The following is a 13,133-nucleotide window of genomic DNA, read 5'->3' as shown; positions in this document are numbered from 1 at the left end:
ATCATCATCATCATCTTACCTCCATGCCTGATCAGGTTGCTTAAGGATTTTTAGTGATGGTGCCATTCAAGGCTTTTTCAAAAAGGAAAATCTTCCATTTGGTTTGGGAATAACTTGGGTGTAGCTTCACTAGCATCTTACCTAGTACCACAATGCAAGTAGCCCTCAACATACGACCACAATTGAGTCCAGGTTTTTTGTTGTTAAGTCAGATGTTTTTAAAATGAGTTGTGCCTCATTTCATGGCCTTTTTCCCCACAGTTGTTAAGCGAATCACTGTGGTTGATTAATTACCTTATTTTCTGAGTATAAGACACACTGGAGTATAAGACACACCAAGATTTTGAAGAGGCAAATTAAAAAAAAAAGGTTTTGCACTCTGCAGACCTCCCAAAAGGGCCCATTTTTTGCAAAAACGGGCCTGTTTTTTGCCAAAAAAAGGCACAAGCATAGCCTTTAGGAGGTGTATAGAGTGCTCCTGGGGGATAGGGGGCAAAAACAAGCAAAAGAATGGCCCATTTTTCGCTCATTTTTGCTATCCCCAGCCTCCAGGAGCAATCTGGAAGCCTCCTAAAGGCTATGCATGTCCATTTTTGCAAAGGGGGCGGGGTTTTGGGAGGCATAAAATGCTGTATTCAGTATATAAGACGCACCCAGATTTTCACCCTCTTTTTTGGGGGAAAAAGGGGCATCTTATACTCCAAAAAATACGGTAGTAACCCAGTTGTGAAGTGAAACTGACTTTCCCATGGACTTCGCTGATCAGAAACTCACAAATGGTGGTCCATGACCTTGGGTCACTGCAACAGTCATAAATGTGAACCAGTTACCAAGGATCTGAAATTTGATCACGTGATCGTGGAGATCTGCAAAGGTCATAACTGTGAAAAATGGTCATTGGTCCCTTTTTTTCAGTGCCTTGCAACTTTGAACGCTCCCTAAATGAAGCGTGGTAAGTCGAGGCCTACTTGCATACAAGAAAGTTGTCATTGAAACTCTTTTTTTCCAAATCGGGGCAAAGCATTTTAGAATTGTCTCTCCGTTTCTTTCTTAATCGGCCAAACTGTGGAGTTCAGAAAGGCTCAATAACGGTAGTGTTTTAATGGCAGTGGAACAGCTGCGGGGCCAGGCACAGTCTCGCATACATAACATACAAATAACCTTCTGGCTGAGTTTGCCAAGAAGCTGCAAACAGGTGCACCCAGGGACTGAAGCTGTTATTTATTTATTTATTTAAACCATGACACTCATTCCATTGTTTAATGTAGAGCTTCACAATTAGCTATGTGTTGAGAAACCATAAAAGAATCTAGACACATATGGTCCATTCAAATGCCAAGCGCATTTTCTTCTCTTTCTCCCTCTCTCTCTCTCCTCCATCCCTCTCTCTCTCTCTCTCTCTCTCTCTCTCTCTCTCTCTCTCTCTCTCTCTCTCTCTCTCTCTCTCTCTCTCTCTCTCTCTCTCTCTCTCTCTCTCTCTCTCTCCCACCATTCCTTCCACCAATGCGCACAGATCAATGGAGCTCTTTCTTGCATGCAACACACACACCACTCAGACACACGCTCACAAGTTGTTTCCCAGTGCTTTGCTTTCATATCGTGAAATGGTTGCTGTGCATATCGTATTAGGCAATTCCTACAAGCCTTTAGTCCAGTGTTGGGTTCCTACGGGTTTGGACCGGTTCGGACAAACCGGTAGTGGTTTGGCTGCCTGGGTCGCTGGAACCGGCAGCAACCCAGGCCTGCCATGCCCCTGATCTGGTTCTCCTACGGCGCTGCCATCTTGATTTTCGGTACTGCACATGCGCAGAACAATTTTCATTGCACAAATTTAATTTCTTTCCATTTTTTTAACATTTGGTGCGCGCATGTGCACAGACCTATTTATGTGCAAATGTCCATGCACGCAGAACACAAAGTTTGCGCATGCACTGAACCGGCAGTAATGCCAGCAGCAACCCACCCCTGCTTTAGTCATGTGTGGGGAATATCATGTTTGGGGGGGGGGGGTGTCTTAGAATTCCAAGAAGTTTTACCTGAAACTTTAAACAGGACTTTCCCCCTGCTAGAAATCCCACAGAGGGTAATTCCCAGAATCTCCAACCACTTACCATGCTGGCTAAGATTTCTGAGAGCTGCCCTCTTTGAAGCTGTTAAATTGAAATATATTCTATTTATTTGAATATAAATAAATACATTTATCAACATAAATTGAGAAATTTATACTGTTTCAATATATATTGTTTATTTATATGTAAACAATGTATATTGTTTCTTCCAGTCCACACCAGTATGAAAGGGCCAGGGGTAGGATCCGGCTGCCAGTTCGCTGAGGGACATGCTGCACGTGCTTGCTTGTTGCCCGCTATGCCAGCATGCGCAGTACTAAAAATGTGCAGAATTCTGCATGCGCAAAAGCAAAAAACAAGATGAGAGATGGTTCGGGGGCATGGAAGGCCAAGTAACTACCTACTCAGCCAAACTGGTCCAAACTGGTAGGAATCCACCTCTGGAATGGGCCCTAATCGGACTGGTGCATGATATTTCTCCTTCATTTCTTCACACCAGTGGTGGGTTCCGGATCCCGTTGCAACTGGTATGGTTGGAACGGGCCCAGCGGCGTCCACATGGACGCATGCAGCACATGCGCACACACATGCAGAGCACACATGCATCTTAGTGCCTCCACGAGCCTCCGCAATGCTCCAGCTGCTCAGCAGAGCATTGTGCAGGAGCTGTATGCGCCGTGCATGTGTGCGGAAGCGCCAAAGACTTAAAAGACCAGTAAGGAGCTTGGGCAGGCAGGCGGGCCATCCAGAGCACCGTACTGGAATGGTATCTGGTGCTCCGGGCAGGCTCCGGTATGTCCATACCAGGGCGTACCACCTGCAACCCACCACTGCTTCACACCAAAAACAGGGGAGTTCTATCAAAGCTGCGAATAGCGTTGGGGGAACATCAAAGTATATGTTTTTTTCTAAGCGCGTTGAAGAAATTAGAAGGTAAATTTGTAACTTCTAAATAAAATTCCAGTTAAAATCAGACTTTATTGTATTTTATAATCCAGAGAAAGGTATCCCGGGAAAAGCTCGTGCTCGTGCTCTTTTCATACCAAAGTTTATCAAAGATTCGTAGACTTGTACAACAATGGTAGCATTTTTCATTTCCCTTTGAGATACCAACCCCTCTCGAATGGCACAACTGGACCTGACAAAAAGCCCGATGAACATATAAGGGCAAAATAATTTGTTGAAATTTGTGTTTGCAAAACATGTTTCAAAGATGGGTCCCATCATTAGTGAAGTAGCCGGGTTGTTGTTCATTTGCTAATTTGTGTCTGACTCACGGATGAAATCCAGCAGGTTCTGGAGAACCGGTAGTGGAAAGTTTGAGTAGTTCGGAGAACTGGCAAATCCCACCTCTGGCTGGCCCCATCTATTCTCTGCCTCCCGAGTCCCAGCTGATCAGGAGGGAATGGAGATTTTGCAGTAACCTTCCCCTGCCATGCCCACCAAGCCACGCCCACCAAGCCACACCACGCCCACCAAGCCACACCCACAGAACCAGTAGTAAAAGAAATTGAATTTCATCACTGGTTTGACTCCTTGAGAGCCATGGACCATAGCACAGCAGCCTGCCTCCACCCCTATCCTACACTATGTTCCTAAGTTTTCCCAAATTCATGCTCACTGCATCAGTGACACTATCTAACCATCTCACTCTCTGCCAGTTCGCTCATGGGTGAGCTATAAAAAATATTAATAAAAATTATTCTGCGCATGCACAGAAGCAAAAATGAAGATGGCGGCACCTATGGTGGCACCCGGAGAACCTCTTTGTGGCCGTGGCAGGCCTGGGTCACTCCCGGTTTCAGCGACCTAGGCCCCCAAACCACTGGTAGGAACCCAGCACTCATTTGGCTTAGCCCCTCTTCCCTTCCTTTTGCAAAATTCTACCTTTCTTTGGGGTTGAAAATTATATCCTCCCAGATTCCCCCCGCCCCTTTTGGGGGGGGGGATCACATATGGGCCTGCAACATCTCAACCTGGATTTAGAAAGAGATTTCCACAAACATCAGTTTATCATCTTCAGTTCAAATTGAGTTTTAGAAAGTAGCCAAGCCATACTATTAGCTTACGGCCAAGAGAATGTGATCTTCTTTTTATTATCTGAATCCATAACGTTCCTAAAGCAACTGCTGTCATATTTGACAAAAGGTGGGGGATATTGCATAGGTTTAATATTGGATCCAGAACAGGAAGCAAAGAATCTGAAAAAAGGAGATGGGAAAAAAAAAATGCCAGTAACGGATATCTGGAATATGCATCTGTCACAATGGAAAAAATATTTAATGCTGGGCAACAGTTCATTCCACGCTTTTTAATTCATATGTCTAAACCTTTCTTGGAAGGCTGGACCTCTGGTGGATTTTATTCAGAAACCTAATGGAAAAGGCAGGCAGATTAATTTAGTCTTCTGCTAGCAAGGCTGTGAATGAAAACATACTTTATTCCTTTAAAAATAATTCTTTGGGGGGAAGGAATGCATTAATTTTACAGCAGAGCAACGTGCAAAAGCTAACCTTTTTTTTTTTAAAAAAAGAATTTAGAATTTAAAAATAGAATCCAGACATAACAGCACTGAGACAACTGATCAACTAAAGACAATACCACAATCGCTTTATACCCTCAATAGTAATAAAGTCATTAAAAAGTAGCTGAAGTAACCCTGCATTTATTTCAAAAAAACTTAGTGAAACCGAACTGGGTAGCAGGGTGAAAAAATATAAGGTGGCATAAGGAAGGAACAGATGCCTGCCATGCTGTCTCTTTGGGCGGTGTGTGATGTCGTTGCATGCGTGAGCGGTGGCACCAGCGCGATTAGCCTTGCAGTGTTCTTCCACGAGCAGCTTTACCAGGGTGACAAGCCTCCCGGCATTCCTGGTAAAGTAAGGTAAGTGGGTGTGGGGCACGTGGGGCACCTCAACCCCCACCCCCCACCCCTGCCCGAGCTTGATTTTTTTCACCTGCACCTCATCTGTCAGAGTTTTGGCAGCATGACTATTATTATGAGATACACCCAGGAACAAAACAGAGCACACAGCAGACAGAGCCTTTCGTCAATTAATAGTGGTTTATATATACATATCTACAGACATACACATGGTAGATAAATCCCTTAGCACTCAGCTACGGACACAAGGAGAGAAATGAGATTCACGATGAGAGAGAGAAACACCCTCTAATGGCCACCTATATATAGACACATCTTAAGACGGTAAAAGACCTGTTTAGACTCCACTAGAGTCTTAAACTGGCTATACATATATTGCTGAATCATTCTCATTGCATCAGCTTACAGTTTGCAGCTTGCAACCTTACATCAGCTGGCAGCTATTAAATCCTCAGTACCTGACATCACCCCACCTTGTACCACCAGACGGTGGGTGGGGCTTAACGATGGCTTATTTTGGGGGTAGGGCTTATATTAGGCGCAGGCGTGAAAATCGGGCTAGGGCATGTTTTTGGGATAGGTTGTATTTTCAGGGAAACAGTATTAATAGAGGTTGTGGAGTCCATCCAAAATAAAAAAGAATAGACTAGCAACTTTGTTTTATTCTTTTGTTGTTGTTGTTATTGTTCCTGCATCTGTCACACACTCTCCAAAGGTACTCAAATGTCTCTAACACCATCCAGAGCAGATCTGGAATGAACGTAGAGGAGAGTTAGTGCAGTAAAGGAGAATACAATCCATATTTGCTTTCTGTTGCACAGCAATACACAGTTATGCATTTCATATTTCATACTTAGAACTTGACTGGCTTCAGAGACCCTGGCTAATTTCACTGGGTGGTCCAGATAGAATGTACAATCTCTTTTTCCTATTAAGAGCATCTGCACTGCAAATAGATTTGTCTAGGAAAAGATTTGTATGTGTGGGAACGAGAGTTTGCTTCTTTGCTTTTGCGCAAATTTGGTAATACTGCTGCAGTCTTCCATTTTAGGTGTGAACCACATAACCGCACTTCCATTCCTCAGTGCAAAATATCCAATTCAGTGACATACCACACGGCATTAAAACGAAGCTGTTTTTTCTGGTCTGCATTTCCTTTTCTGACTGGCTCAAGCGAAAGACGTGGAGGGAGATATGGTTTCCAAATTCAGCTGGTGATGGTTCCCAGTCCCTGGATAAATTAGAACACATGCTGTGGTTGGAACCCATGGAATCCTCTGGAATTATGCATTCCACTTGGAGGAGATATTATGATAGCAAACATAGAAGTATATGACTGCACAGATATTTGTGGTAAATTGTTATATAAACTCTCTTTTTTTTTTGCCTGCCAAACCTAAAGTATCTAAACTGTTCTTAACAGCAGTGGCAATTCTTGCACTATTTTGTGGTGTGTTTTGAAACTTTGATACCCTGGGAACAAAAGGGAAGATAGAAGGTGTTGAAAAAAGAGGCAAACCCTCACCAACGCTAAGCCATATTGGCATGAATAATTGAGTGTGGTTAATTCAAATAACAAGGGACATGGTGGCTCAGTGACTAAAATGCAGAGCTTGTCAATCAGATGGTTGGCAGTTCAGCGGTTCGAATCCCTAGCACCGCATAACGGAGTGAGCTCCCATTACTTGTCCCAGCCTCTGCCAACCTAACAGTTCAAAAGCACATAAAATGCAAGTAGAAAAATAGGAACCACCTTTGGTGGGAAAGTAATAGTGCTCCGTGTGCCTTCAGCATTTAATCATGCTGGCCACATGACCACAGAGACTTCTTCGGACAGTGCTGGCTCTTCAGCTTAGAAACAGAAATGAGCACCGCCCCCTACAGCCAGAAATGACTAGCATGCATGTGCGGGGGGAAACTTTACCTTTACCTTAATTCAAATGACACAGGTGCTAGCCCCAGAGATCTGGGATACTTTGATTAATCTAAAGTAGGATGGACTATTGATGGAAGGACCACACTTAAAAGTTGTCACTGGAATTCAGTGGAGCTTCGGTTCCAGTGTGGAAACCATGCTTCCATGTTGTCTAACAAACAGGCATAAATATTTTGCGGTAGAAGGTTCCTGCATATTCCTTGGACAGCAAAGTTTACTAACAAGCAAGTACTGGGGCGCATAACACCAGAAATTTTGCTTAGAAGGCAAAAATCGTGAAACTGCATCTCGCTTACTTTGGCCATGTCATGTGGGGGAATTCTCTGGTGAAAGGAATTCTGTTTGGAAGAGTTTGGAAGAGTAAAAAAGAATTCATGCGGTTAAAAAACACAGTGGATGGAGACCATCAAAGCTGACACCAGCCAGAGCATAGAAAAACTGAAAGAAGCAGGGTAAGATCAGAAGAGGTGGAGAGACCTGGCCCATGCAATCACTGTGAGCCAAGACTCGACTGAATGGATACCATCATCATCATCATCATCATCAGATTTTTTGCTTATATACACTGAGCTGAATTGATCATTCCATAACTGTGAGATGGATCTTGGATCACTTAAACATGAGTCAGCCGTGTGCAGCAGCAGCCAAAAAAGCTAATACAGTTCTTAGTTGTATGAACAGAAGCATAGCATCAAAATCACATGAAATATTAGTACCGTTTTATAAAGCCTTCGTAAAGCCACGCCTGGAATGTTGCAACCAATTTTGGTTACCATACTACAAAAAAGACGGTGAGACTTTGGAAAAAGTTCAGAGAACACCAACTAAGATAATCAAAGGCTTGAAGACTACAACATATGAAGAATGGCTGCAGGATTTGAGTATGGCTAGTCTATAGAGAAGAAGGACTAGAAGGGACATGAAAGCAGTATTTGAGAGGCTGACACAAAGAAGAGGGGGTCAGTTTATTTTCCAGAGCACTAGAGGGCAGGAAACAATGGATGGAAACTAATCAAGGAGCAATCCAACCTGGAATTGAGGACAATTAACCAAAGGAACAGCTTGCCTTCAGACGTTGTGGGTGCTTCATCACTGGAGGTTTTTAAGAAGAGACTGAACAGTCAATTGTCTGAAATTGTATATGATCTCCTGCTTGAGCAGGGGTTCTTTGCCCGGAAGGGACCTACAAGATCCCTTCCAGCTGTATTCTGATTCTGATTTAAGTACCATCTCACAACTTTTCAGAGGTGACTCACTCTTCAGATCTGCACCAACTCCACATGTTGAAGGAACCTGAATGCATCTGCTGGGGATCTTCAAGGGACTCTTTTTAAAAACTGCTTTCATTGCTTTGAATATTTTGCCTCCTTCGAGAAGGCCCTGAAGGTAGCTGTTAACTCACTATACTTTCTTGGACTTTTGTTAAGAGGCAAAGAAGACTGCCTGTACTGGGTGATAAGCAGGGGTGAGCCACTGAGGGTTTGCAGAGGTTTGGGAGAACCTCTAGCTAAGATTCTGTGCAGTTCACAGAACTCCCAAATCCCAGACCTGGCTGGCCCCACCCACCCCACTCCTCCCCTCCCAGGAGTTCCCACCCGGCCCGATTTGGATGCACATAAGTGCAGGGCACACATAGTGGCTCAGGGAGGGCAAAAAACAGACCTACTGGATGTTTGGGAAGGCCGGGGCCTCTGAAGCATGAGGAGGCCATTTTTGCCCTCCCAAAGGCTCAAGGAAAGCCTCCGGAGCCCGGGGAGGGCAAAAACGCCCCTCCTGCCATGGCGCAGGAGGCCAACTGGGCCACGCCCACCCAGCAACTGGGCAGAGAACCCCTTGCCAAAAATTTTGAAGCCCACCCTGGTTATACGTCTGCTCTTTAGCCAGCCTTCCTTGAGAGCAGTTCTGATTGAATTCAATGAGACTTTTGAGTAAATATGCAAGGCTTGGGCTGTTTACAACCAACCCTGTATTGATTGTAGCCGTGTGTTCTTTTCTGGCTCTCGAAGGCATGTGCGGAGAAGTCAGCTGCAACCGATTTCAGCCGTGTACCCCTGCTGCAGTGCGTCGTGCCAAATGGCACCGCTTTCTAAAATATATGAGCTAAATATTTCCCACGTAGCAGCTCTATTGATGTGTACAAAATGCGTAATGCTTGGAACCCGTGCCTTTTCATTTTTGATGTGCTGGGGAGCAGCCCTCAATGAAAAAATTGAATCCATCCCTCAAAGGCGACCCATGTTAAAAGCTGGGATGAAGTGAAAAGGATCTGGGCTTGCCTACAATGCATGGAGTACCCAGAAGCATGTGGCTGCGTTGTTCGGTGTCTCACTTCAGAAAGAAACTGGCAGTTCGGCTTAATCTACAGATGGCCACAACTAATGCCATGGGGGTGGGGGAGAGACAGCTGCAGTGAAAAACCCAGCGCTTCTAAAATTTAAGACATCTGTCTGCATTTCTTAATATGGCCCTTCACTGTTTGGAATCCTAACTGTATTAATGGTTGCATGTTTCTGATTACACTTAGACAGGGAAGGCTGAAGACAGAGAGCCGTTGCCAGTTGTTATTCACAACTATTTTGTATCAACGGATTTTGAAGACATGTATCCTGCGCATAAAATATGATCACAACCCACCCGCCCGCCTTTGCCAAAATTCTTTCAGTTGCTGTTTTTCTACCCCTGATTCTCATGGAAAGATGGAGATTGAGGTCCTTCAGCTATGCTAGTAAAGGTTACCGTTCGTTCTTCCCATTGAAACGAAGAGCAAGAATTTAAAACAAAAAATAAAATAAACAAACAAAAAACCCAGGGGAAATTATAAAAAATCTCTTCTTTCCCTCTCAATTTCCTGCCTTTCTTCCTTCCCTGTCAGCTCTCCAAGCCAGATAAGGTCTGTGACTGTAAATCCTCCTTTGAAAGATTTTGCTGGCTGTGAATGAGCAGAATTCACTGTAAATTAATAAAAGAGGTTTTTGCCTGGACAAGGAGTTTGTTTCATGCTCTTGGGAAGCCTCGGTCAGAACAGTGGATTTGCAAGCACTTAGAAAGAAACAATACAATTACTAGAAGCCAGCATGGGTTTTTAAAAGCCAGTTTATGAATGGCCAAACAACCAGTATCTCGTCAGTAATCCTAAACAGGTTTTTTCATTCAACTTGTCTAATGAGACTTAACTTCTGAATAAGATGGTTTAAGATATCAGCCTAAATACATGTAACTTTCAAGCTTGCTGGCTAATAGGGTGTATGATCATACTGTTAGAAAACCACTGTTGAAATTTGTCATCTCTCCACTGGAATCTGGACCTGGCAGTAACATAAGCATGATTCTTCTTGATAGTAAATGAATGTGCACATTGATTGATACCAGATGGGTAAAGAATCATAAAGAATTTAAGTAGCACCATTGGATTACATTATACTGTTTATATCTTGCTAAGAAATTTCCAAGTTTCCAAGCTCTGGGCAACTTTCTTTCACCAAACACTTTTTATATAAGCCTTATTTTAAAGAGTGTGAAGAACTTGATTTTGGAAATGGAGTAGGAAAGAGGTTGGTATTGACTGGGGGATAAGAGAAATATTGGCGCTGAGCTTGCTTTGTTAGGGATTCTAAGAATTTATTCCATACTGATTTGTTTTAATAGCATCAGTTTTCTTGTCCATTTCAATCAAATTAAAGCATGTCTGCCTCTATTTCTCTTTCTTTTTGTTACTTGAAAGTAAGCATGTGGTCACCAGAAGAGGGCCACCATACATGTTTCTTTCTCTTCCCAAATTCTCTTTTCCCCCCTACCATTCTTGTTGTCTTCAACACCTCGTCTGCACTTCTTTAAAATGATTTTTTAAAATGTTCATTGGCTTCTGATCAGATGTGAGAGATGAAATCATTGTTCGAGGGATGTCAACCAGAATGGATTATATTCCATGTGTGCACAAACTGCAGCTATATTGCAATTTATAAAACATAGCCAGCAGTGGTGGGATTCAGTTTTTTAATTACCAGTTCTGTGGGCATGGTTTGGTGGGTGTGGCGTGACTTGGTGGGTGTGACTTGGTGGGCATGGCAGGGGAAAATCCCCATTCCCTCCCCACTCCAAGGGAAGGTTACTGCAAAATCCCCATTCCCTCCCCAATCCAGGGGAAGGTTACTGCAAAATCCCCATTCCTTCCCCACTCCAAGGGAAGGTTACTGCAAAATCCCCATTCCCTCCCCACTCCAAGGGAAGGTTACTGCAAAATCCTCATTCCCTCCCCACTCCAGGGGAAGGTTACTGCAAAATCCCCATTCCCTCCCCACTCCAAGGGAAGGTTACTGCAAAATCCCCATTCCCTCCCCAATCCAGGGGAAGGTTACTGCAAAATCCCCATTCCCTCCCCACTCCAAGGGAAGGTTACTGCAAAATCCCCATTCCCTCCCCACTCCAAGGGAAGGTTACTGCAAAATCCTCATTCCCTCCCCTCTCCAGGGGAAGGATACTGCAAAATCCCCATTCGCTCCTGATCAGCTGGGACTTGGGAGGCAGAGAATAAATGGAGGTGGGGCCAGTCAGAAGGGGTATTTACTGGTTCTCTGAACTACTCAAAATGTCCACTATCAGTTCTCCAGAACTGGTAGTTCTGCTGAATACCCCCTCGGATGGCCAGTTAAACCTAATTATCACCAAAAAAAAAAAAAAAACCCAGCTATTTATCATCAGATGGTTAGTGGGCTCCCATTATGGAAGCATTTCTACTGATGTTTAACACCTCATTTCTTTGCAAGTAGATTTAATTGACTACCAATACCGCCACAATCGTTCTGATTTACTTTTGACTTTATGGGTCAAAATGTCATTGAGGGGTTTTATTGCATTTGCATATTAAATAGTAGGGTGCTTCGTGGTTTTTTGTTTTTTAGGGAAAATGAAAATAACCTTCAAAAGTGAAAAAATGAAAGTCACCATTTTTACAATGGCAATAGAATGGGCCAGTGTTTTGGGAACCTATGCTAAGGAGCCACAGTGGTTAGAATGCAGTATTGCCAGGTAACTCTGCCCAAAGCCAGGAGTTCGATCTTGACCAGCTAAAGGTTGACTCAATCTTCCATCCTTCTGAGGTTGGTAAAATGAGGACCCAGATTGTTGGGGACATAGTATGGTATGCCGACCACGCAGAGAGTGTTGTAAAGCACTGTAGAACCAGAGGTGGTATTCAGCCTGTTCGGACTGGTTCGCCCAAACTGGTAGCAGAGATCGAAATCCCACCCACCCTGGCTCTACGTTGTCCTGTTTAGGGACAGTTAACGGAAGGCCTGGCGCATGCGTGGGCCAGGATGAGCATGCACATTTGCAAACTGGTAGGGAAGGTGAGTAAAAACCACCCCTATGTGGAATGGTATAAAAGTCTATGTACTGTTGCTATTGCTTTTATTGAGCTAACTACTCCCTGGTCGATGTTCACTGATTTTGAAAAACTCATCAGAGTTGGATCTGGTTATTACTGTATTTGGATGGAAAACCCACCAGGAAATTGTAAAGCTGTAGATAAGGCTGGGAGAAAAAAAAATTAAGAAGCCATTCATATTGTCAAGAAAACCACTGCGATGGCTCTACAAAGTCACCAGGAATGGAAACCTTATTTTTCTTCTACCACAGTATCAAGATCTTCAGGAATATGGGGTTTACCCAGGGCCTAAATGTAATTAGTATAGTGAAGGAAAGAGAGGACATTTTCTGATGGGAAATAGCCCGGCAAACACATTGCAGCATCTTGTTTAGATTCTCAGCAGCTCTTTTTTATTCTTTGGAACCTAACAGAATGTGGAACAGAAATTGTGCAGGACTAGGGCAGAGAAGGGGGAAAATGTTTAAAATGGTTGGTCAAGAGGTGGAAGCAGGTCGAGATAAAGATCCAAGAGAGGACTATGGGAGGCAAGCTAAGAAGCAAACAATTGAGGCTTTAAAGCGGGCAAGGGACGAATGATGGAAAGGAAATATTTTTAAATATAATAGTGGCATAATTAAAAGCTAGAATAGGGATGGGAGCTAGAGAGATGGGGCCAACTACTTTGCTTTTTACTGACATGTTCTTCAGTTGGGTGATTTATCATATCCATAATTGCATTTTTGTGTGTGAGAGAGAGTTTGATTGCTTAATAAAACTTTGGGCTCACTTCTATTCATTTAGCAACCTTCCTGTTAGCTAAAGAAAATGTTTTCGTCTGTATAATTATTGAGATCGATTCATCTACCTATTTATCTATCT

Source organism: Natrix helvetica, assembly GCF_964273705.1.
Source record: "Natrix helvetica genome assembly, chromosome: 3".
Taxonomy (NCBI): domain Eukaryota; kingdom Metazoa; phylum Chordata; class Lepidosauria; order Squamata; family Natricidae; genus Natrix; species Natrix helvetica.
This window is presented reverse-complemented; position numbering follows the sequence as displayed.